General features: G+C 37.3%; 1 protein-coding gene, 1 long non-coding RNA gene and 1 pseudogene across 2 annotated transcripts in view; 1 reads left to right on the plus strand and 2 right to left on the minus strand.

Moving 5' to 3' along the window:
- Positions 1–16,527, minus strand: part of LOC139978735 (arg8-vasotocin receptor-like) — a 59,096-nt gene extending 42,569 nt beyond the window's left edge. The window contains exon 1 of the mRNA XM_071989194.1: positions 16,021–16,527. The gene's annotated coding sequence lies outside the window, so the exon portion shown is untranslated. The remainder of the gene's footprint in view (positions 1–16,020) is intronic.
- On the minus strand, positions 2,467–2,690 carry LOC139979259 (U2 spliceosomal RNA; annotated as a pseudogene).
- LOC139978736 (uncharacterized) overlaps positions 8,758–26,854 on the plus strand; it is a 33,687-nt gene continuing 15,590 nt past the window's right edge. The window contains exon 1 of the long non-coding RNA XR_011796999.1: positions 8,758–8,879. This is a non-coding gene — a long non-coding RNA (uncharacterized lncRNA). The remainder of the gene's footprint in view (positions 8,880–26,854) is intronic.

Consider the following 26,854-nt stretch of genomic DNA (forward strand, 5'->3'; position numbering starts at 1 on the left):
ACATAGAACGGAGATGCAGCGTCACCTCCACCTTGTCCACTCCAAGCGTCCCACGCCTCATTCTGCTCCTATAACCTCTACCGTCAACACATACATCATGGACCCTTCAGAAAGATTCAAGCTTTAGACCACAGTGTCTGCAGCTTTACAAGCACAGATGCTTATCATTGAAGCCAACATCAAGACCAATGAACAAGTCAAGAAGAGAAGGAAAAGACGTGCTCGGCTGAAATGCTGTTCTAGGGCCTTGCTAGGTTCACAGAGAAGACGGCAGTGTGGTCTTTATGACCAACTAGTGCAGGAGCTGCGAATGGAAGACCAAAATCTTTCATCAACTTCATGAGGATACCCCCTGATTTCAAGGCACTCCGGAGGCCCAGGTTTTAGGCCGTTTCTTCTCCGTTGCTAGTCCGGTATGTCCGTTACTTTTCCGGTACTCCTACGTTTTGTATGTTCTTTATCCGTTAATTTTCCGTTGTAAATTCGTTACTATCCGTTGGTGTTCGTTAGTTCGTTCGTTGTTGCTCCGTTGTTCATCCGTTGTTCGTCCGTTGCTGCCCGTCCCTTGTACGTTTGTAATCCGTTTTCGCCGTTGAACGTCCGGTACGTTGCAACCCCCAGATGCATGCCCGACAACTTTTGCCAACGGAAATAACCGGATGACTGTTTTTCGCGCGTACTCTTGTCCGTTCGTGCAATCCGGTGAGATGTGACTGGGCCTTTACACAGGCTCTTTAGTGGATAAGCAGTTTGCTTACAGTTTTGTTTCATTTTTACTTAAAAAAAAAAGATACTAAGAACCATTCATTTATTTACTGCCAACAAGGATGATTCCGGGAAGATATATCAAAAAAAAAAATATATATATATAGTCGCATATCCGTTGCATCTCTAGATTTTTTGCCAAGTAAACCAAGCTTAACCCAACTTGTCTTCTCACAAGTTCCGACTCATAATCCATGTAATATTATCCTCTTCTTTCAAGTTCTCTTTTGCCTTCTTCTTTTTTATAACTCTATCTAAAAATAAATCCTTCGTCCTTCGATTTGTTGGACCAAATATAGATTTATATATCTAGTGTTACAATATACCACCATAAACCCCAAAACACGTGAAAGAAATGTTCATCCATAAATCTTTAATATTTTAAATATTCAGCGCAGACGAATCGATAGTGCATCAAAAATTATACCCTTTCATTTCTCTCTGGAAAAAAAAGAGCAAGTACAAGAAGACAAAAAAATTGAGGGGCAGTGGAGTTATCATGGACTAAATGGCTTTATCCTCCAAGGGGTAAGAGTCAATTGCTTCGAGTCAGTAAAGAGAGATATTTGAGAAATGATCTCATGTCCCCATGCAATGAACGTTATTTACTGATGCTGAACATTAAAGCGATGCTCTGTCTTGTAGGACTTTTATTATTATTGTGGGGGTGTTTTATATAGACGTTGACCTTATTAGGTTTCACAATATGGGTAATTTTATTCCAGTCTTCTTTTTTTGTCCTGCTTAAACCTTCCTTCCCGTCTTGTAGGAATTCGACCAAAGATTATATCTTCCTCAAGTTACATACGATGCATATGATGGACATCGAAACCCGCTTGAGATGTATAAAGCGTTACTGATGATGTAATTATATACTCATGGATGTAATATCCTGACTTTAATAGGATTCATAGGCGAATATTGCACCTTGTCAAAAGTTACAACTCGTGAATATTAGCACAATAGTAGACAGCACAGTATACAACACAGGTATACAACATGCATATACTTGTACATAATTATAGTGATAGGTAAACATGATTACGCACTTGTAGATTGGATCTAAGAAAGATTAACGATTATTTACCTGTTTAAACTTCTTTTGTGGAAGAATGACTAACAATTATAAAATACCATTTTTTTAGTTTTTCATTTACATACTAAACTTACCTCACTAACGGTTCTTTTTCGTATACACACAAACACACACAACGGTATAATAATCACGGTGTTAACACAACGATATATATATACATATCTTTTTCAAATATATTATTGCACTATTGTCGCACTTACATGAATGAACAGAACAAGTAGCCTACGGTAGTTTAATATAAAGCGCTATAGTGATACAATATATTGAATGTGAGAGAGGGTTGTCTTCGTGAATAGACGACACATATGCAGCTTGCGTAACCTAACGTTTATCAAATGGGACGAGGAGGGGAGGAAGAGGAGGTGGAGGAGGAGGAGGAGGAGGAGGAAGGTGGAGGAAGGTGGAGGAAGGTGGAGGAAGGTGGAGGAAAGTGGAGGAAGGTGGAGGGAGGCAATCGTTAGTATTCATTTCTGGTACAATCACTAAACAAATTAATGGTCTACATATTACTATGAGGTTTGTTCGGCAATGTTGATTAAACTCAAACTACAATGCCAGTTTCAAGAAACGGTCTCGCAGTTGTTGTCAGAATCTTAGCCTTGCTAATGAACTGATCTCTCCAAAACAATAGAATAATTTTTAAGAAACGTCACCAAGGAAAGAACCTGGGCACGAAAAAACCAAACAACCGAACGATTGATCCGCTCTCAACCCCAGTCCCCTTGCATCGGGGCTGTGAATGTGTAATCATCGTCGGGTGTGTATCACCATTCCCCTCGAAAGGGAACAGATACTACACATGATCTTAGCCAAAAGGCCGAGAAGCGAATATAATAATGATAAAGAAAAAAATTAGCAATTGCATTATATGTGCAAAGTTGCAAAACTATATCTTTTCTTACAAATCCAACAATCTCAAACTTGAAACATTGTTGAACGTTTATATTTACTTCATGTTTACCCCCATATTTGTTTTGAAATATATGAGTACAGACACTATCAGTTTTAAACTTTAAAGAGATGATTAAAATAACAAGGGCAGGGTGAAATATATACGCCATTCTCCAATATAAACAAAACTGAAAGTTTACTTTGATAAATCGAACAACATTGCCCGTGGAGCAAACAATTCTAAAATTGTTTCTATTTGAGGTTCCTTGAGGCAATAAATTGTCTGTTTCATCTGAAGCCATCGTTGTATGTAGGTCGGCTGTTATACATCTGTAAACTATCTTTGTATAGTGTATAACGATAGCATCATTAAATTGATGCCTCGAGGGATATCGCATCCCAGAACTGTATGCTGATCTGAGACAATATTTCCCCCTGAAATGCCTCTCCTAGATTCTGAAAAGTTTCCCTTTTCAAATTACCCTTCAAGGCCTTAAAAAAAGATTTTCGAAATATTTCATCTTTCATGTCGAATTGTTGGATGGCGTGAGACTCAAAGTGGGCCAGATCAAATTGAAAATGTCAAAAGTGATTTGGTTAGTCACCAAGTGGCAATATTTTTATAGGACAGAGCACGTCAGCAACCATGCATGGGACACTTCGACAAGAGTATATGAATTTACGGATGAGGTACTTTTTTCTTCTTCTTCTTCTTTCAAATGGGGTACCTCTGCCCCTTACAGGCTACCCTCTAGTTGCGCTGACTTTCGGGACTGGTAATCGTGGAAATGTGAGGCACGCGAAAGTGTAATCAAACTTTTGATTTGTTGCTATGCTGACATATCTTTGCAGGTCAAGGAAAACTGATGCTCAAATAACTTTAATCTTCTAGTAATGATGGTACAAGAAGGCAGAATAAAAATTGTTGATTTGGATCTCTGTATAGCTAATTCTTAAAAAAAGAATACTTTTGGTACGTTTGTTTGCAACATGTAAATTATCCTTTCGAAAGATCATTCTGCGTATATAATGTAGCAAAAACATGCCGTCTGATCGTTTTCTATGATTAAATAATGCGAATGTCAAATAACTTGCTTTAAGTTGAATCATAAATATCTGTACTGTTATTAATCACTTTTAAGCTCATAAATTCAACTTACGTATTAATACCTGCAAAGGTCATATTGGTATCGGTATTTTGTCCGACAAAATAAGGGGAAAAAGTACGTTGTTACTGTATTTTCTCACCATACATAGAGATGATGATACAACCACATCATTATTTTCTTCAAATATTAACCATCACGGCAGACAGACTAATTCTTCTTACCCGACTAGATCCTTCTACAACTGAGTTTTTTGGTAGACGTATAGTAATAATTTTGTTTACACTAGATTGAACCATCATTTATTGTTAAGTCAATTTAGAGACATAAATGTAATCACGTATTATACCTAATGGAAGCGCCACTTAACGATCGGCGTCTAAACACTCATCCAGCTAAATTATTAAACAGCGAAAAAAAAGTGTAGAACACACTGTCCATTTGAGGTACTTATTAATCCGTTTTGTAAAAACTTTTCCACTCGAATTGATAAGAATTTAATCGAATAACGGATGACTACTCATGCATTTTGAGAGCTGTGTGTGTTGTGTGAAGCTACTTAAAATAAAAGGTAAAAAGTAAATTTGAAGTATATAGACCAGCGCTTCCAGCGGATTCAAAGAAGACCTGACTAAACATTATTGCTTTACGCCATTTAAAGTAATACTCCGGAATTACTGCCAGAAATTGTCGACAATTTCAGGTCAACCACTTTAAAGAGGTTATGAAATGAAAAAATTTCATGTCTTGGAATGGTTTATCTTCATTACTACAACACCACCCATGCACAACTTTCCGTAAATACGGCTTCAAACGCCAGAAATTCGCTGTCAAAGTATTCCCTAGAGACCTCTTGAGCTGCCACTCGTAAAAAAAAAGCAAAGCTGCCAACCGCAGTTCATCTGACGTCATCAAAGGAACCGTTTCAGCCAAAGCCGACTCCCCGCTGTTTACCGATACGGCATTATACAGTTTACAACTTGTAACCACAACACTCTTCACATCAATTGTCTTCTCCCGAATCTTCCGATTCCGACGAAATAGGACTTCACCTCTCAGGACATTCGTAAGCTTTGACTAAAATTATTTTCTTGAGGAAGAAGCGGGGGAAATAGTTTTGAGGGTGATGAAGATAATATCGGTGTTTTTCCCTATCAATTGAGCCCCTTGCAGAAGAATTGTAAAACGATCCCGATGGCGGAGACGCGTCGCTGCCGTGTGAAGTCCCCGAGCAGAACGGTTGGACGACCCTGAACCGAAACTGGTCGGTTGAGCATAAACAAAACCACCGTTATTAAGACCTTCATATGATTTAAATTATCTCGAATGTCAATGATCCTACTACTTAACTTCGTAGCGAAGCTTCTAGAATGTTGTGTCTTACAGTGCAAGGAAAATGTGACGTTCTGTAATCTGTACAGTGCAAGTGCAACCATAGTACTAGCAGTGGTACCATGGGTCTAGACCTAACTAATAGACGTTGTATAACAGGCTAGCCCGTGTAATTGTATCATCCAACTGTTACGCAAAATCACAACACAACGCCAGTTTTACCTGCACAAAAAAAACCTTGCAGATCTAGTAGTGATTGTTCTGAAACCAACTGGCTTTAAGTTTTGTGCAAAATATTAGATAACCAAAAAAAAAAATCGTCATTTGCTGTATCGAGGAGGCCTAGGCTATGGTCATAACAAGTAATTTGAAATCAGTGTAGGCCTACGGGCACTCATAACGTTGTGTATGTGTAGTGTTTTGAGCGAGTCGTGTTCAAATTCTTCGATTTGTATCATCTTTTGGAAAAGCTTGCAGTAGAAATCCGTCTTTACTTGTGGTGGAGCAACCTGATATCACATATCGGCTCGGCATATTTAACAGTAACGAGATAAATTTACGTAAAAACAAACTCTAAACACCAAATCTCAATTACTACGGAGCGCTGCAACAGTGCAATGTTGTGTGTTCTCAGACGTTTAAGAATGTAAACATAGCGTCTCGGAAGTGAGCTGAGTTCCTCGACTGACGTCACGCCGCATTACCATAAATACAACAATTTTTCGAAAGTTTTTATTACCCTCGAATTTTTGATCGTTTATTCCTCGAGGATGCAAGCTTCGTTTGACACAAATTGGGTATCATTGGAAAGCTACGAGAATACAGAATACGACGAGAAAGATTTTTTTTTCCATTTCATAACCTCTTTAAGATAGAAGTTTGTGTCGTGAAAATAGATATATCTCCCCACCCCCTAAAATTTAATGTAATTTTATTCATTCATCTGGCAACAACAGTGTTAATGACGCCATCAATATCAATTGCGCTGACACTGTAATTATAACATTTCCTCATATTGTAAAAATTATTCAGATCGCTGAAGGAAAATGATGTTTTCATAATGATTTTTGTATGGTATTCATGGCTAAAAAGGTAAATGGCCTAGAACATTCTATTGACACGTCAGTAAACATTAAAATATGTGTCACATTTGAAGACGAAATCGGTAACAAATACTATGAAAGGAAATGAAACATTTCAGGAACACCTGCCGTGTCGACATCACATACTATCTTACTATGATCTACCGCCTGGAGTAAGCAAGGGTTCAGTTGATAAACAGAATGGTTCATTTCCAAACGACCAATTCCAGAATATATAGAGAACGTGGTGGCCAATAAGCTGAGGCGTCGGACTCGTGATCTAAGGATTGCTGGTTCGATTCCTGCCTAGTTCATTACGTTGTTTCCTTGGACAAGATGCTTAATCTCACTTGCCTCTCTCCACCAAGGGGTGTAATGGGTACCTGTGAGGTAACTTGTCATTGGGCGCAGTTTATAACTGCTGCCGACTGGAGGGATTGTCTCTGGGACAGGTTATCATTGACCAGGGGTAATATAACGTCTGTAAAGCGCTTTGAGACCAATCGCTGGTGTAAAGCGCTATATAAAAATCAAATATTAAAATATTATATAAGCATGGTGCGACATGAGATGGTGTTTCAGCTAACAGTTTTTCTTTCATATAAGTCTTACAGTGTATGCCACCGGATGATTTGAGGTGTCGTCTGTGTGAGTCGTCTGCCCCAACAAGACACAGATCAGCTGGTAATCATGTCATTATACTAAGTTAATTCACCAGTCACGGAAAAGAAAGAACGAACGTAGAAAATCAAAAAACACAAAATGAAACAACAAAACCCAAACCTACAGAGTATACAGATGACGTAAACATCGGGGCGAGGATAAATCATGGCATTTTTGGAAGTATTCCAAATTCCGCTGTCGTAGGGTGCAAACGTTGATCAATTTAACCAGCTTACTCCTAAAAGGATCACTTTCACCGCACATCTTTTGCAATGTCTTTAACAAAGGCAAACGAACCCAAATGGGACGGTCTATGGGTGTTCTCCACAGTCTTAGATTCAGTCAAATATGCAATTCCAACTATACGATCTGTCTACGACGATAACTTGACGTTGTCCATTATGGTACAGTATTGTTTTAATCCCTTTGTAAATACACCAATGATAAAAAAGGATGTTTTGGAGTCGTCACGAAAGATCTTCTCGTCACCACTATTTTTTTTTTTTTTGGAAAAAAAGTTGTCACATTACATTTGACAACGACAATATTTCAAGTCATAAATATATAATATATATATATATATATATATATATATATATATATATATATATATATATATATATATATATATATATATATATAGCCCAATATGTGCTCGTGCATATTCTGTCATTCTTATAGCCAGTGTGTGCTGAAACATCTTTTACTTTGCCCGGTAGTTACTACGGAAACACACACCATACGGTATACTGATAAAGAAATGATAAGTATAGCCTCGACTTATGTCAATCATACCCAACAGCTTTATCAAAGCTACCTGGAAGCTCTTGTTAATAAGTTTAGAGCGACAAGAGACTGTAGATTTCGCAATAAGTCAGTTGAGCTTCTGTGTCCCTTTTTTTTGCAGCGTATTATGTTAATACAGTTTCCCTTTATGTGAAGAAAATGACACATTTAACTATAATTTTACATATATTTAACAAGTATTTAAACCACCAAGGGATGAAGATTCCGGAAGAAGAACAAAGTTATTACCGTATATTGTACCTATGTCAACCTATACACGCTACCGAGGTCATTATCGAATTACAAAGCAAGTTAAAACAAAGGAAGACATATACCATTTAATTTAGAAAAATGTAACTGACTGTAAAAATAATTATAAAGAAGATTTAGTTTTGCTCATTAACATGTATATTGATGACATTGCTCTGTAGTAATTTAATTTAGTGTTTCACGTTTTGGAAAGAGGTGACGCAATATTTCTTTTCAATATCACGATAACAAGCGTGCTACGTGTTCATAACAGATTATATTATCCTGTCAAGAAACAATGACTCAGCTCTTCGTATTAACATCTATCAAACTCCGGCCGAATTGGTAGAAATTAAGAATTAGGTCAGTCACATGAAATTGCAATATCTTAAGTATCAACCTGTCAGAAGATTTAATGAAGAAAAAACTTTCCCACATATTATATTTTTAAAAACTTGACAAGGATATGTGATGTGAATTTTTCATCTCTTAATCTCAAATTCTGATATTTCGCGCAAAATTCAAGGGGTGTGTAGGTTACATAATCAGTTATTAGCTTATGATTAGACCGAGTTTAATCCCTAAGGTGTTTGCATTAGCCTGTGAAATTCCAATCAAATTGCATTGTCACGCTTTGAACCTAATACTGTGAGACTGACTTCGGTCAGCTTGCGGCTTTTATAAGCCAATGATGGCTTCTTCGCGGGTTCCTGCTTGCAGGAGGATCTAAAATACCTAACTACATACATACATACATACATACAAAAGCAATGATGGAGGCACTGAAACGCCACCCGTTCAGTTTATACACATGACTGCAGTCAACAGAATGATACAGATATTAGACAGAGAGTCAGCCCGCACACGCGGCCTTTAAATTCTCAACGAAGAAGAGCGAAGATTTCGACGGTGGGTAACTTTGTTATTTCTCCAAACTGTCATCTACCTCTTGAGTTTGTTTTATTCTTGGAAGACCCGTAACCTAATTCATTCTCATCCATTGGTGATATAAATGGGGCACATGGCATACATTTACCAATTAGACTTTGTCTCCGTACGGCGGCATTTTTTTGTCTTGTTGGTTTGTTTTCATTGGGTAAGTAAAGACAGCTTTGTCGCATCACTATAGCAAGAAACCTTATTATAATTCATCATCAAACATAAACGCATTTAATTTGTCGTTACATCATGCATATACTCATAGATTGTTTGAGTTATTATTAGGTTTGTGTATTACTGTAACTCGGTCATATTTGGTCGTCACAGCCGCTCCGGTGATTAAACGACGTCATAATGTCATAACGTTGATTACTGCTGAATACCAACGACACCGTAATTTAAATAAACGCCCGTACATGCAGCAGGGACTTGATCCATATCAACTCCCTGTCTGCGTACAGACAGCGAAGTAAATACACGTAATGCAGTTGTAGTGAATTACAGTGAATTAATACAGCATTATACAGATTATGTAACGATCAGTACAACGATAGAAGGGTGCGGGGTCTTCTGTGGATTTTGTTAAATGTAACGGCGTGAAAGTGGAATTAAGGCTTGGTCCTACAATACTTTCGTTGTATGGAAACAATTTCCATTCACAAACAGCTGTCGTTTGGGAATATCTTCACTTCCTCATTAGTTTCTCGAGCCGATCGTACGTAGGCGGCCTCTTTGTTTCGATCAAGTGGTAGTCAGATGATGGACGGCGGGGGGGGGGGGGGTCGGGGAGGATCCCGATTTATTGCTAGTCGGATGTAGACGTCAAGTGAAGCAGCTTCTTGGACAAATTCGGGATTGTGAAAGAAACTGACTGATTGTAATAAGCTGATCACTTATTGCAGAGCCAAGGCTTCGCCATGGAGTTGGCACAATATAAACGATCCTCTTAGAATAGTTTCACCCCATCAGGTGAACCTTACATGAGCTTCATAACATTTCTTTTGAACAAATATATCTATGGATTTCTAAAATGGATTTGTCAGTCTACAACATATATACATATATATATATATATATATATATATATATATATATATATATATATATATACATACATATACATATACAACATATGCAACATAATCATATAATATTCATATTACGTAGAAGCTGTACTGTAACCTATGATATAACCTAATTAATAAGTAGGCTTCCCTATATACACACATTCAATTTACTGCATATTAAACACAGCAGGCAGGCAGGCTGATTTTTATTTTCATATATCGCATTTTTGTACACAATGTATGTTTCTCAGTTGACTGAACCTGCACAATATGCATATACGAAAGCCATTACCAATACAAACTTAGGCTACTATTGAAACAGCTGCATTGCATGGATGTGAATTAAGGTCTTTGACTACTAAGTGTTTGTAGAACTTTGTTTAATATTCATTGTATGGTAAAAAAATGGCATAATTAAGAGAATAATAGCTCGCATTGTTTACTCACCGTGGACACTTAGTTAAAGTATTATACCAAATTTTCAGATTTATTCAGGTTCATTGTCCTTATTTGTCTTGGAGCAGGATTCAACGTTTTGTTCTCAAACTTACAATGAAATGGCACTGTTTGCAAAACTATTCCTAACATTTAATGAAAAAAAAAAACTATTTTCAGAGATTTAAACTATTTCGGAGATTTTTTCGTTAGTAGGAATTAGGAATCAAACCCACTTATTTAATAAAATAGATTAACCCAAGGTAATGTCTCGGCGTAAGATTTTTTCTTTTTTTCGACTTCACAGAAGGGTTTTGTATTACTTTCAAGCTAGTGGTTTTACGATTCAAAGCATGATTCCTGCTTAACATGAAGATTTCCATATTAAGCAGTGTTACAGGTGAGTTCATAAGAGGCTCAAGTGGATTTTGGTCATGCAGTTAGAAGTCGAAACAACAATAACAATAAGAGTTTGTATTGTTTATCATATCCTTTTCCTTGTTACCATTTCATCGGACAACGATACATATTCTATGGTTATGTCCTGCGCGGTTGTAACATTTTATTGGTCAACAGGCAGTGGCGGACTGGCCACACGGGCATTTGGGCATGCCCGGTGGGCCGGTGGGATGGGGAGCCTTTGTCAAATTTACAGCCCATTTTCACAGTAGTTAATAGAATACAGACGGGCTGTGTAGAAATATATATTTTAACTGTGGGAATCAGTCATGTAAAGACTGTCCTCGATCTCTGCTGCTACAAGGTGCTCCTCAAGTGGAACCTTTTCACCGATGCTTACAAGAGCATTGAGCTTGCTTACAAGCTGCTGGTACTGCTACCTGTGTCACAAGTGACAGGTGAACGTTCTTTCTCTGCCTTGAAGAGAATCAAAAACCGTTTGAGAAGTACAATAACACAAGAACATCTTGAGGCGTTCATGTTGATGTCTGTGGTAAAAAGGATCTTGGCCAAACTTGACACTAAAAATATAATTGATGGTGTGGCTGCCAGAAGCAGCGAACTGCGTAGGTATACTCTCGTAGACATGTGCTTGTGTTATTGAACATATATGTTTTAGCGGGTTTTATTAAGGGTTTTTTTTCAATTTTTTCAAGCATGTTGTCACAAAATGCTTGAAAAACTAATTAAAATCCAGTTTAAAACATATATTTTGGCCTATTTTTGTTTACGTTCTTAACTTTCCTCAGTTTAATCAAGTGTTGCTTCTAGAAATTATTTTTGAGTCTTTTTTTTTTAAATGATTATTGTAACCTACAAAGTTGAGAAATATTGCACCATTTTGCATCTAGGCATTCCTTAACTTCAAAAAAATCTCAATGAGGAGGGGAACACCCCTCCCCTTACATCCCTCCCCCCAGGATGGCGATCACTAGTAAGTAACATATCAATGAATAATGGGCCGGTCTAGGTGAAAAATGCCCGGAACGGTCTTAAGACCCAGTCCGCCCCTGTCAACAGGTACATATTCTATAGTCATTTCCTTTCTTTGTTATTTTAGTAGACAACAATGCATATTCTATTGTCGTTTACCTTTCTTTGTTATTGTAGTAGACAACAATGCATTGTCATTTTCCTTTCTTTGTTATTTCATCGGATAACAATACATATTCTATTGTAAAATCCTGTACGGTTCTAACATTCTATAGTACTGCGATTACAGTTTGTATCGGTCGTTATCTTTCTTTACACGTTTAATTACAGTTTCACCAGACTGTAACAGGAACAAATACAGCTTTATAACAAGTATAGTGTTGGAAAAAAGCATGGTCATTTAGTGCTAAGAGTTAGTTAACAAAGTATTGATTGTAACATTGCCCAGAGTGTTATGGCGGTGTATTTGTCACGGCAGGCACACTTCATCTCCGGAACAATCAGTAATGGATGATGCGTTTACTGTTTACACTATCGTGATATATTAACCCAGACAAAATTACTTTGTTTTAGCTATTCTGTACTCAAATAGAGTAAATAGTTAATTTGTTTGGTTGGAAGGACATGAACGATGTCATAACGTGTCATAATAAGATATGGCTGGAAGAACACGCGCGGGGGAGGGGGGGGGGTTCGGTACTGGGAAGTGTGTTGGGAATGAGGGGAGGTGAAACGGGACGGAATGCGCGCTGAATATTCTGCGTCCAACTCTGCGCAGGGTTCCGAAAGTGAAGTATACATATTGAGGGCCCGTTGATTAAAGGTTATTGACGTTGACGTGTTCGTGACGTCACACTTCATGCCATGTTCATTTGCATATATATATATATTGCATTGTTCGGAGACTAGATGTTTTCTTTCTAAGTTAATCAAGATGACAGAAAATTTGACCAAATTTGCGACTGATGAGAAAGGTATCATCAACATCAGTCAAAGACTATTCGATAGGAACGGTGACCCCTACTTTATGACCGCGGTTTATCATAAAATACAACCTGCGAAGAATCCCTTTCACGTTTTGACTGGGGTCTGATCAATGCAACCCAAACAAAACTGGACGCAAACTATAATTGTGTCTTTGAAGTCAGTCCTGATTTAAATGACAGTGTTACAACCTGCTGAACAGAGCTACAAATGCCTCTTATATGTCCCAGTTTTGCTACTCTTTTTCTTAAAAAGTTAACCTTGCAGACCTACGGCGGCTAAAGAAATGGGATTATGCGTTCGAAAATATTTCAGATAGAGAATGGCCAAAAATATTCTCACTGTCTTTCACAAATTCCTCACGAGCCCAAACTGCAGTACTATCAATATAAATTCCTTCACAGGATTTCACCAACAAATAAGTTATTTTTTTTAATTGGAGAAATACGGATTCCCCGCATTGTACGTTTTGCTGTATTGAAGAAGAGACATTTATTTCGTGGCTTTAGTTATACTGCGGAATTTATTCTGATCACAGAAAGTAGATTCTTATATAAACAATGTTCATTTCTAAGAGAGAAGTATTTTTGTGGTTATGGGATTTTCCAATGTCACCCGTACAATTTTCTTTTAATACATATGAAATACAATATTTATGTTCGTAAAGTAAAGAACGCAAAATCCACAATATTTAGGACTTTTTTCATTAATTAAGGTTCGCTGTTCAAGTGGAGAAGTATCATTTTTCTTAATAAACAGGTGAAACCAAAGGAACAGATTGTTACTTATCCAGAACTGAGAGATGCATTTATCAACTGTGTTGACCTTTTCATTTAAGTTATGATTAAGTGGTTGATTTCGTTGTTAATATCTGTAAAATGCATGAAATTGAAATAAACTGGAGGGCGAAAAAAATCATCAGTCAAATACTGAATCTCGCAACAATTTTGTTTATCAAACTTCACAACGGCTGACATACGCCGATTAGGGTCTCTGTGAATCTAATATCTTGAAAAGTGGTCACGAGGCTTCCATCGAGTTTGTGTTATAACTTTTCTTCATTTGTTTTTAAACATTTGTTTTCGGTTTGTTTTATTTATTTCCTTTTTGAGTGTCTTGGCTGAACCAGGCGTGATGATATGGTGGGGGGGGGGGGTCAGGGGAAAAGCCTACGAGCCCGCGGCCATGAGTCAATTAGAGGGCCCTTGGAATGGAAACAAAGTATGTATTCTCATCATTTTGATAATTTTTACCCCAACGAAATGAAAACTGCAAGTGGAGTACCCCTGACATGACTGACCTTAGGGAGCGACGTGGCCCACGACTCCATTGGGGTTGGGGGAGGGGGTGAGGATATTGCATTAGTTACCTTGAATGCAATTAATCGCAAGATCACGGAAGTGGTGAATTTCGTAAGATTGGATTTTAAATTCCTATGAAACGTTTTAAATGAAGTGATTAATTATGAGTAAGTTACAAACTGTGTTACGTTTTTGCCTTCTGATGTAAAATAGTTCTATTAAATAACCATTAGTAATACACTGTGATCAATGCATGAGTGAGGTACATTATACAACGCGAATTACATTTTTTTCTTTTTCTTAGAGAGAAGTTTTAGGTTATGAAATATGTATCACATAGTATCAGGTATTTCGATTACTCTTGACATGGAAAATCTATACTGGTGGCGTCAGAAATATCGAGTGAAAACTGTTAATTCATAGAATGGATTGACATTTGCCCTTAAAGTGTCTGTTTAAAGCAGTTCTCGGCTTTCGTTCTTCAATTGACGACAATTGTTCCAAATATAGCCTACTATTAAGTGTTGCTCAGAATGTTACTCAAATTGCCGATCAAATAACGAATTCAACCGTCTTTGAGTTTAATTTCAATAATGAATATTCATTAGCAAGCAATTGAGCATTATGTTTTACACCTTACCATGTTAGCAGAACCAATTCGGAAGTCCTAAATATTCGAAGTCTTCTTGATTTTGTGTTTGCTACGAAATCAATCAAGCAACTCGAAGACATTTCTTTGAATCGATGTACTGCCTTTTTTTTCCTTTTTATTTTGAATTTCAAAACCCGAACACTTATAGGCTACTGGATATATATAAAATTCCAAACAACCTATTTTAAGCTTTTTCAAAACAAATTGTATTAAGATTTTCAGAACAACTTGTTTTAAGATTTTCCAAACAACCTGTTTTCAGATTTTCAAAACAACCTGTTTAAGATATTTCAAAATTTCAAAACAACCTATTTTCAGATTTTCAAAACAACCTGTTTTAAGAGTTTCAGTTCAGTTCAGTGATATACGATTATGCGGTACCAAATCTACTGCAGTCCGACCCCCCCCCCCCTTCTTTCCAACATACACACGTTTATAATTTCTGCGCCATAATACACATTGCTGTAGCGCGATACTTCCTAAGCGTTTCCCTTGACAATCCATGTTCTTATATCCCTCGGTTAGTCGCAATTCGTACGTTTCTAAGGCCTTGACTCGACCAATAGCCTATATACATGCATATATATATATATATATATATATATATATATATATATATATATATATATATATATATATATATATATATATGTATATATATATGTATATATATATATATATTTATATATACATTTTTCGAAGAATCTGTAAAAACTTTCACCTGTCGGAATCTGTCTCGTCATTACGTACGGTACCTATAGAGCCCAAGGGTGGGGGGGGGGGCTAGGTTACTCGGGTTTTCCGAAATAAGTCAATCAAAAATGTGATCACAATTTAATAAAGATTACCGGCCCTATATTGCTTCCTTTTTTTAGCATATCAATAAAAAATAAAAACACAAATATGATAATCATCAATATAGGCCTAACTACCGTTCTGGTTACTGTGTTACCATATGTATATTGTCTCGTTTGCTGTGACAAAATCTATGCTTTGTAATTCTTTATTCCACATATTCACTCACGACGAACTTAAATTGCGATACATGTTTCTTTATATCACAGCCGATACAATCAATAAGCAACCAAGAGAACTCTGTTAAATTGCATATCTATTATAATTTTGTATTTCCCTATTATTACATGACTTAAAAACAGAAACAAATTGCATACAATACAAAAATGATATTAATTATAATAACTGCCAACGGAAGATGATTCATGAAAAATCAAATCAGCATAGTTGCTCGTAAAATAGTCGATCTATAGGTTACCACTTACCTTATACGTCATGTAAAAGGTTGACAGCGTGTATGAGGTGTACCGAAGTCCTGCGAAAAGTAACAAATCTTGTTTTCAAATTCCACAACAGTGTGATCTTATTTCCGGAGATCCTGAATTTTTTATAAAGCAAACTTGCGACGATGTTTTTTTTTGTTGCTAACCCAGTGGTATTTGGGAGATTAAACAAAATCAGATTTGTATTTATTCAAATAAATCCGGTTGATAAACTTACGTCTATGTATCTGATACGAATCTCTCAAATTTATTTAAAAGTCTAGAGTGTATAATTTTCTCTCTTCCAAACTGAAAATCTGAAGTGAGAAAAATAAATCAAGAATATAAAAATTGTACTTTAAAGATGAAATGAAAACAATAACAACTTTGCAAGCAACCAGCAATAATTTCCAGGTCTTTCAATGATTGTCAAAAATCCACCTCACGCTTTTAAAAAAAAAAATTCCCAGTTTTCTCTGTGGTATCTCGCAGCTGATTAAACTGCGCTTCGAATAGTACATGGCTTTTATGCCAACTGTGAGGTAATACGTAATAGTGGAAAGCGCCATCACTATTGTGTGAAATCGGGTTTTTTGTTGTCGAGGTTTTTGGCTCTTCATAAAAGTAGATTTACGAGTTACTGAGTTTCTTATTGATCACTCAATTGGACATGTGATGGGTAAAGGATAAAAAATGTCTGCGACATTAAACTTTTTACTCTCCTACATCTGGAATGTAGGTCTCAGCACTGATTGAAAAACATGTCAATTCGGTAAGCCAGCACACAATGTCCCGACTGTTGTTGATAACATTTCTGTTTATATTTGTTTGTTCGAAGCACATGCAAATACAGTATCATATTTGGAATAGAAGAACAATATTTGATATTTATTTCTAAAGATGTCATTAACAGTCTGTTAATATCGTCAGAAAACAGAATTCTAATCTTTTTTCAGACCTATTATGGAAACCGCAATATGGTGTGACAGGTAAGACTGAAAATATGATGTGACAGGTAGGATTAAAACATGGTGTGACAGGTAGAACTGAAACATGGTGTGACAGGTATAGGACTAAACATGATGTGACATGTATAGGACTAAAACATGATGTGACAGGTATATGACTAAAACATGGTGTGACAGGTAGGACTAAAACATGGTGTGACAGGTATAGGACTAAACATGATGTGACATGTATAGGACTAAAACATGATGTGACAGGTATAGGACTAAAACATGATTTGACAGGTATAGGACTAAAACATGGTGTGACAGGTAGGACTAAACGCGATGTGACAGGTTGGACTAAACATGATGTGACAGGTATAGGACTAAAACATGATTTGACAGGTATAGGACTAAAACATGGTGTGACAGGTAGGACTAAACGCGATGTGACAGGTTGGACTAAACACGATGTGACCGGTATGACTAAACATGGTGTGAAGGTAGGACTGAAAACATGATGTGACGGGTAGGACTAAACATGATGTGACAGGTAGGACTAAACGCGATGTGACAGGTAGGACTAAACCATGATGTGACAGGTAGGACTAAACCATGATGTGATAGGTAGGACTAAAGCATGGTGTGACAGGTAGGACTAAAGCATGGTGTGACAGGTCGGACCTAACGCGATGTGACAGGTAGGACCTAACGCGATGTGACATGTAGGACTAAACCATGATGTGACAGGTAGGACTAAAACAAGAGTAGGCGAAGGAGGGGTCGGTATCTTTCTCTCTGCTAAAGCATTTTGGAGGATACTGTCAGAATAACAGAAACGTCCCCCTTGTTTTTAGAGGTATACGTGACAGTGAACCCGTAACTTACACAAGATGGAAGAGGGTCAATGGAAGAGAGACGAGGGGAAGGGTGACATTGTTATGTCTGACAACAGATGCGTGCTAACCATTAGTGCTATTATACACCATCAATGAAAACAAAGAATGATAGTGTGTATTTATGTGCTTTCCTCTCCTATAAAGTCAAAGACTGTTTATGTTTACAGACAACCGATACACACAGAGAACGCAGTAACTATACTGTAAATCTTAACGTTTTGTACCAAAGTAAAAACTGGATCGTGCTATAAATCGGTAGCATGTGATATAATAGGATTACAGTAAGAACTGAGGATATGTGTATAATTCCAACAAATCCAGTTGTTGAGATTTCTCGGTATTACACATATCCTCAGTTCGTACTGTAAATCTAACAGCACATGCCGACGACTTATCAGATTTGTCATCACGATCCAGAAATTACTGTGGTACAAATATTTAATATTGACAGTAGTTACTGTAATCTCTGTGTGAATCGGCTGTTACAGAGTATTGCGAAGTGGTTTACGAATCCGACATTAACACTGAACATTTGTAGCTGTCTTTCTAAAACAAAATTACAGGAAAACATGAATGAGCTGATACTAGCAGCAATGTGTAACCATGGAGCCAGGTCATGTTGTGACTGTTGAAATTAACGCAAATGTTTCATCGTGAGAGTCGAGTATGAAAATAAAAACCAAGATGGCTGCCTAATAATATAATTTTTTTCTTTGTTGTAGTCTTCTGTCTCTACCAGGGACGTAGCCAGGGGGGGGGGGGGAGCAGGGGGAGCGACCGCTCCCCCCCTTTCAGTGTCGATTTTTTTTTTTTTTTAAACTGTTGTTTTTTTAGCATGGTATTTTGTCAGTGCTCTTTTGATCTTGAATACTCGTCAGCTCCGTTAACTCGATTATAATCGTAGTAACATTCACGCCTACTGATTCAACTACTAACTTAGTTTGGCAGATGCAATTAGCTAAATTTAGCCTATAGCCTATTACAAGCCTACAGTTGGCCACTGCGTAATAAAATACATATTGCCTACCTAACCGCACTCTATGGAATGTCACGTACCGTATGCACAACAACGTCGACAACGTTCGGTCTCATCCTTTCTATGATTCGTCCTAAGTTGTTGCACGAACAGCATGTTATGAAGCTAAGCTATAGCAATCGTACGTGATACGCACTTACTTTAAATAAGTATTACACTGCTAACGATAACGATATTTGTTTTTAGGCCACTGCATATCTGGCTATATTACAAAATATGAAAGTTTATATTGTCCATCAGTTAAGTTCGTCAAATGTATTAAAGTCCAGACATTGGACTATAAACAAGAATCATCCTACTGGAAAAAAATGTAAAAGAGTACTATGTTTGTCTTTCTGATATATTATGTAAAAGAACATGTAAAAGAATTCAAACAGGAAACAAAATCTGCTGATAATATGATATCCGTTATCAGGGGCGTAGCCAGTATGTAGCACTGTAGGCCCGGGCCTACACTTTTTTGGCCAAGTTATCTTTTTTAAAAACACCCATATTTCAAATCCATAAGCTTGCTGGACGAGTTTAAGAGTCCAGACAGGAATAACTATTGAAATGAACGTAGCAAGAATATGGCTAAATTAGGTGACCTAGTCTTCTAATTTAGGCTGTCATTTCTATCGCGTGCCGTTTCATTCAAGACTCTACCCGCCGAAAAAGTCTAGAATCCGATCTTATCAGTTTTTTTAACATCTAGTTAAGAACCCGTTTACGCAGATAATATTTCAGTTGAGAAAACAGTTGAGAAATTTGCATCAGATGGCAATCGTCGGATAGCTCTCGCCTTCTCTAATATTAGGCTAACTTAAACATTTACAGTTGTATCAAAGACAATTACTGACTATAGTTGTATCAAAGACATTTCTGGCCTATCTATATATGTATCTACAAGTATCAGCAGTTGAAAAGTAAGACTACTCTGTACATGTACTTTGCTAATTTTAAATACCGAACGATTATGTAGTATTGAATTACGTACTATTTTAACTCGTTTGTTTTTTTGGATTAAAAGTGATATTGAATGAGGTGTCTCAAGTTAGCAAGAGGCCATGGAACCAGAATGAACACTCGGGAAGGGCCGTTTCCGGCCATCTGGGGGGTTTGTAAAACCAAAAATTTTCTTGTACGCTCCGCGCCAACCGATGGTGGCGCTCCGCTCAGAAAGTCGTGCCTACAATTTTGAAAATCCATATCAGTCGCAAAAAGTGCTCCCCCCTTTCAAATTCCTGGCTACGTCGCTGGTCTCTACAACAACAATTATTTGAATACAGTGAAAATTAAGCGTGGACTGTGTCATCATACCTCGATTGCACCTATTGAGCTACAGATCTCGAACTTTCTCCTGTTGTAATGTAGGCTATTCAGCCAGGCTTAGCAGTATCAGCTGGTCTTTTATCATCTAGGTAATGAATTCTTCGACGACAATTCACACTTTCAACATTTCCATTGTGCACTATATTCATCCACATACTTGTCTTCTTTTACAGCTGTTTATCTCCTCACTGCTTTACGAAATGTTCATCCACATATTTTCCTTTTTTACAGCTGTTTATCTCCTCACTACTTTCACACACGCAGCTTCATTCTATCATCAATGAGAAACGAACATAGCGTTTATTCTAGCTATATATATACTGGCATGCAGGGGCGGACTGGGTCTTAAAACTGGCCCGGGCATTTTTCACCTAGACCGGCCCATTATTCATTGATATGTTACTTACTAGTGATCGCCGTCCTGGGGGAGGGGTCTAAGGGGAGTGGGCCTCCCCCTCCCCATTGAGATTTTTTTTGGAAGTTAAAGGATTGCCTAGATGCAAAATGGTGCTATATTTCTCAATTTCGAAGGTTACAATAATCCTTTAAAAAAGACTCAAAAATAATTTCTAGAAGTAACAGTTGATTAAACTGAGGCAAGGTAAGAACGTAAACAAAAATAGGCAAAAAGACTGGATAGACTGGATTTTAATTAGTTTTTCAAGCATTTTGTGACAACATGCTTGAAAAAATTGAAAAAAAACCTAAATAAAATCCACTAAAACATATATGTTCAATAACACGAGCACATGTCATAACTACGAGAGTAGGAGTCTACGCAGTTCCCTGTTTCTGGCAGCCACACCATCGATGATATTTTTAGTGTCAAGTTTGACCAAGATCCTTTTTTTCCACAGACATCAACATGAACGCCTCAATATGTTTTTGTGTCATTGTACTTCTCAAACGGTTTTTGATTCTCTTCAAGGCAGAGAAAGAATGTTAACCTGCCACTTGTGACACAGGTAGCGTTACCAGCAGCTTGTAGGCAAGCCCAATGCTCTTGTAAGCATCGGTGAAAAGGCTCAACTTGAGGAGGAGCACCTTGTAGCAGCAGAGATCGTTAACATGACTGATTCCCACAGTTAAAAATATATTTCTACATTGCCCGTCTGTATTCTATTAACTACTGTGAAAATGGGCTGTAAATTTTACCAGGCTCCCCAGCCCACCGGCCCATCAGGCCACCGGCCCATCGGGCATTACCCAAATGTCTGTGTGGCCAGTCCGCCACTGCTGGCATGCACTGCAAACGTACAGTAACTTACTTGTGTAGTTTGGATATATGAGTACTTGGAAGAGTATAGTTTTGCCCATCAGTGCAGTTGTGACGCACGTTACATTACGCTCTCCTCATTCGTGTGGCGTGATGATAAAGCCTACGAGTATATATCTATGGGGTGAAAGGTATACTTGTCATCCGGTTGTAAATTCTCTCTGTTTTTAAACTACATTATAAGTTGACGAATCACGAAAGAGACACTTCCAAAGTTCTCATGAAATGTTACTCTCTTGTAGTAGTATATCTGCATGGTTACATTCGTCGTAAAAAAAATAAGGTGTAATCTAGAATTACATACGCAAATAGACGTGTTTTGACAGTTCCGAAGTCACGTGTGTATGTTGTCATGGAGTTGTCTGGGTCAAGTCGGGGTCAAGTCATCATGCCGCCAGTACAGTCATTTCTAGGGCCCTCGAACCAAAAAGAAGTGGCTTGAACTTTTTACAAGCATCTCTTTTGCCACGTCTCCTCCACAAACAAAAAAACAAGCAAACTATATTCAATTGTTAACTGTTCGCAAAATGTTGGTACTTGTTTTACTATTTAATTTTTATTTTCTTGTTTTTTTCTATTGTATTTCTGGAACTGTTGAAATAAGATATATTCAATTTGGTTTCAAAATAGAACCTTTGATTTTGATGTTAAATTACTTCGGGTGGGGTGGGGGGGGGGGTACCAACAGTCATTCGTTGGGATAGCCGTGGTGAGTATACGTATTCCATCATCATCTGATTGCTTCAATGGTTTCGTTCTTGGCAGTTTGGGGGTTCGTTCAGGGCCCCTCAGATGATCTCAATAGTGACATTGTCAAAAACATTGCTTAAACCCGGGTTGTAATTCAAGCCATGATAATTGGTCTCTTGCCTTTTGTCTTGTTGTGTAGTCCGTATAATAAGAAAACGATCAATCAGAGATATTTCAATGACGTCGATAGAGCTTAATAGCGACATATGATACCTTAGACAAGTAGACACGTCGGCAAGTAATCATACCTCAGCGCTTTTACTGCTTGTTCTCGATAAGAGAGAATCGAGGTACCCCGTAAGGAAGATCACGAACCCCACGATATGAAAGTCAATTGCTTCTGCATGCCCTGTACAAGGTGTTGGTACTTATTAAACAAACGTTCTGAACAAAAACAAAATCTTGAAGGGTTCATACAAAGGGTGTGAAGAATTAGTTAATAACAACACTAATGAACTGACAGATGCAAAGTGCATTTCAACACGTGACCAGATGTGCAATGATTGAATGATCACAATCTACTTTATGCCGTTATATGCTGTTCTGATTTACATATATAAGTAAGAAATCCAGAAACTGTACGCAGATACGATGGTTTTGTACTCTTGTCGTAGTAACAAACACAATTTTTTCTTTATTTAAATAATTTGGAGTCCTAAGCAGATCCTTAAATATCTCCACTTGTGTGTTTTCAACCGTGCTGCCTTGGATAACATATAGCGTCCAACGCCGTGCATAGGTCAATATCAACTTTGGAAACACTGTATGCTTCTCTTGAAAACAGAAGGTTCATTACCGCCTTAAGCTCGGTTGGCTCTTGCTTCTTGAGTGAAAAATAACTGAACGACGTGCGATCCAAAACATAAATAACTTATAACTATTCCCAACAAAATCGAAGTTACATCTTGTTTTACATTTAGCTCTTGCAATGGGAATGTAAGTTTACGCATGGCGTACGTTCTCTTTAACACTACTTTCATTTATTTTGGTTGCCATCTATATATGGGTATTTTATGTCATAAATTATTATTTATATATAAGTATAAGGTAATATACTGAAAAAAAGAAAGAAAAGAAAAACACGTTCCTTGCATAATAATGACTCGAAGTGAATTCTTTCCGTGCGTTTTGGATTGAAGTTTATCTTACATCGATTGGCATATCTCCCGCTTATACCTCACATCACACTTCCCTACTAGACTAGATATGTCATAAGGCAAAGAGAACAAAACAGTGATGGAAGTCGATCATTTTTATGTGGCTTGTATTTGGCTTGACAGGAAATTAATATTTGTTCTGTTATCGTATGTAATAAGTCTTCAGACTACCTCCCATTTCATCCGAGAGTTGTCCATGTAATTTGTTTTGAAAGCTATCATTGTTTACCGTCGGGTTTCGCTTCCAATAAACGAAATTAGAGCAGGTAGGTTCTGAAAAGAATACCGTCATGAGATAAGGAACAGATAACCAAAATACATCATGCACTTTTAAATAAGACGGAATATCCCTTGGAAAAACGTCGGCAAGATATCTATATGTATAAATAAATATTGGTAATTGTGACTATGGAATATGATTCATCAGTCTAGCTGATGTGATTCAAATTTTTCTGCAGGATTTGAGCCGACGTTTATGAATTATAGTACGTCGGCCTCAATATCATTTGATGGAACCATTACTGTTGCTTTATACCATAAAAATGTTAGAAGCGGAAGAAGCACTTTGGAGCGGAAGGAACGGTAGAAAGGATAAAATGCTTTCGTATTAAAGCACCCTAACTTATGGGAAAAAATAAGTGAGCACCCCTCCCATTACACTCCTACCCAGGACGAAAGACCATAACTTCAATAAATCAGAAGTCTCCTCTTAACGAAATCTAATGCCGGCATGTATATACGACGAGATATGCTTAGCTTTTATATTTTGTTAAATATATAGCCTATCTGTAAAACAATTTAAAAAAAAGTAGCACTGTAGAGTTTAATAAATTTACTATGGTATATGAGAATAAATTCAACTCGGCTTCGGAGAGAAATGGCTAACTGTAGAGGTGTACATCTTTGCAAACTACCTCTATATTTTTCTCTCCTGAAAATACTCATAAATAAATAAAGTAACTTCATAAATAGGAATTAAATCAGTGAGGTATATCTCAACTCATACCATAGCTATTATTTTAACACATATCGTATAACTAAGGCGTCGTTAGGGTCGATAAGTGGCCAAGTAACCCAATTTTTGCAAGCAAATACAGTCTGTTCTGTTAATTACCGAAGGGGTTCGGCATCATGCATCATTCATCACGAATGATCATCGTGGCTACGAGTAAAACAGCGTCGGGGAACTGCCTATCCTTTTGGGGGTCCCTGCATACATTTACATTGTATTTTACGCATGTGTAACTTTTATTTTCCGAATGAAAGCATTTACAGTTGATCGCTTAACCATAACGAACTTAACCAAGCGTCATACTAGGATGAGTAGCTCATTGATATACTCTCACGAATACTTTTACAAAGAATTACAGTTTTGAATTTCCTCTAGAGCTGTTTTGTTTGTTATCAGTATTTTCCACTGCTAGGACATAAGAGAGTTGAAAACAAATCTCCTTTTTAGTAGCATGACCCGAGAGCATCCATCAAATACCTCATCATATGCGCATAGGGTTTGACATGTATACTACTGTGTATATATCTATGAAATAGTACACGTTATCAATTGACAGGTATACATGATACACATATTATCGATCGGTCACGTTCAAAATGATTCTCTAGAATGCCCATTCCTCTGCTTTTAATATCCCTTATTAGTTTACTACCAGCTAAGAACAAGAGTATCAACTTTGATTTGGGCATCACGCAAGGGCATATTTAATCTTCAGTTAGTGCCTATAGGTACAACTAACAAAAAATGACAACGATTTATGAGCACGGGACGAAATTATTCCTAACGACTTATTTCCAAGAAAATCGTAATATCCAGCAAGTCATCTCATTTCAGTCATAGTTTCAAATCACAGAGACAATTATCACCAACAATCATGAATTTAAATTGACTATGATATATCTCACAGTTGTTGATTCATGTTCATTCAGTTGTTGATTCGTGTACATTTGCCGAACATCATATTTTCAAGTATAGAGATATGCCACCAACTTGCAATTAAAATATGGAATACGACACGTGTTAATATAATACACACATTTTAAATATTTCTAAGTCTGTAGGTTTGTTGAATAATGTATAGAACCCTGCGAAAGAGTGGAAGACATATTTGTACTGCTGTAATGACGTGAGTAATGAATTTCGCTTAACCATGGCGAAAAAAAAAGATCTGTTAATTTGGAATTTTAACCATTAGCTGTGTGCACGTTGGCCGAAACCTCTGGAATGCTCCTTTAAGGCTAAAACGATAATGACATCGGCTCATTAGTGCAGATTTAACCGTAAATTGCAACTCCATTTTTTTATATTAATTTTCATAAACCAACCGAAACATGTTTTTCTAACTTCATATAAACATCACATCACCCTGAATGAGAAGGTTTGTTTTCCATATCAAAACAGTGGTATAGAGGAACACAAAGGTGGACGGATAGCATCGTTTTCTTAACGGCTTATCATAACATACACAGAACATCCGCGACATGACTTTCCAAAACATTTGACTATTTTTACCAATGAAAACAACAAACTTGAATGCAAATGCTGCTGACCATTTGTTACCCCCTTAAATTCTCTCCTAATCTAGGCACAAAAAACACGCACACCGTGGGCTGATCGTGCCCCGTCAATAAAGTTACAACAGATCGAGAGTTGAAACTGCCGTATCATAGATACTGGCTGAAATCTACAGATGCAGTCTCTCCGGCGCTCCCATGAGAATTTGAAATCTTGGAAACCGGATGGATTCAAAGCCCAAACTAGACACGCTGAAGGTCATCAACTTTACCTGAAGAAGGAGGACGGGGTCCTGCTTGTTCTCTTCATCATTCCTTGTATCATCTTCCCGATCCTCCTTATGTTTCCTTGGATTTATTCAAGTTTATAACTTGCTGTTTTTCGATGTACGTGCTCAATCATAATATATATTGTTTCATCTTTTCTTTCGTCAACCCCCATCAGCAGCCTTGGTCATAGCTATCGGTGGATAGTGAATTCCGGTTCTTCAAGGTTAAAAGTGTAGAATATTGTAAGCTCCCCTGAAGCTTTTACGTTTACAGACTGTTAATGGCCGTGAAGTTTCAGCCATGATTAAAGCTGTCCCTCCTGAGGCTTTTAGTTATTTCAGCCGTTTCTTTCCTTCGTCTCTAGAGTAAATCGGTTTCATTGGAATATTTGGGGGGGGGGGGGGGGAGATCAAACAAATGTCTACTGTTCCTTGTTAGGTTTTCTACGAACTATAATATGGTGATCAATTGCCGGAGAATTTCGATTATCCCTTCCAATACATAAGGGACAAAACGATATACAACTATGTCCACTTAAATCACGTATAGCCTACAATTAGCACATTAGGAAACCTTATTTTCACTAATCCCTCCAAACATATATGGATTGCATAACCATGTCGGTTCGTGTATAGAGATTGAGGATACAGACACAATAATGGACA

Source organism: Apostichopus japonicus, chromosome 13 (assembly GCF_037975245.1).
Source record: "Apostichopus japonicus isolate 1M-3 chromosome 13, ASM3797524v1, whole genome shotgun sequence".
NCBI classification, from domain to species: Eukaryota; Metazoa; Echinodermata; class Holothuroidea; order Aspidochirotida; family Stichopodidae; genus Apostichopus; species Apostichopus japonicus.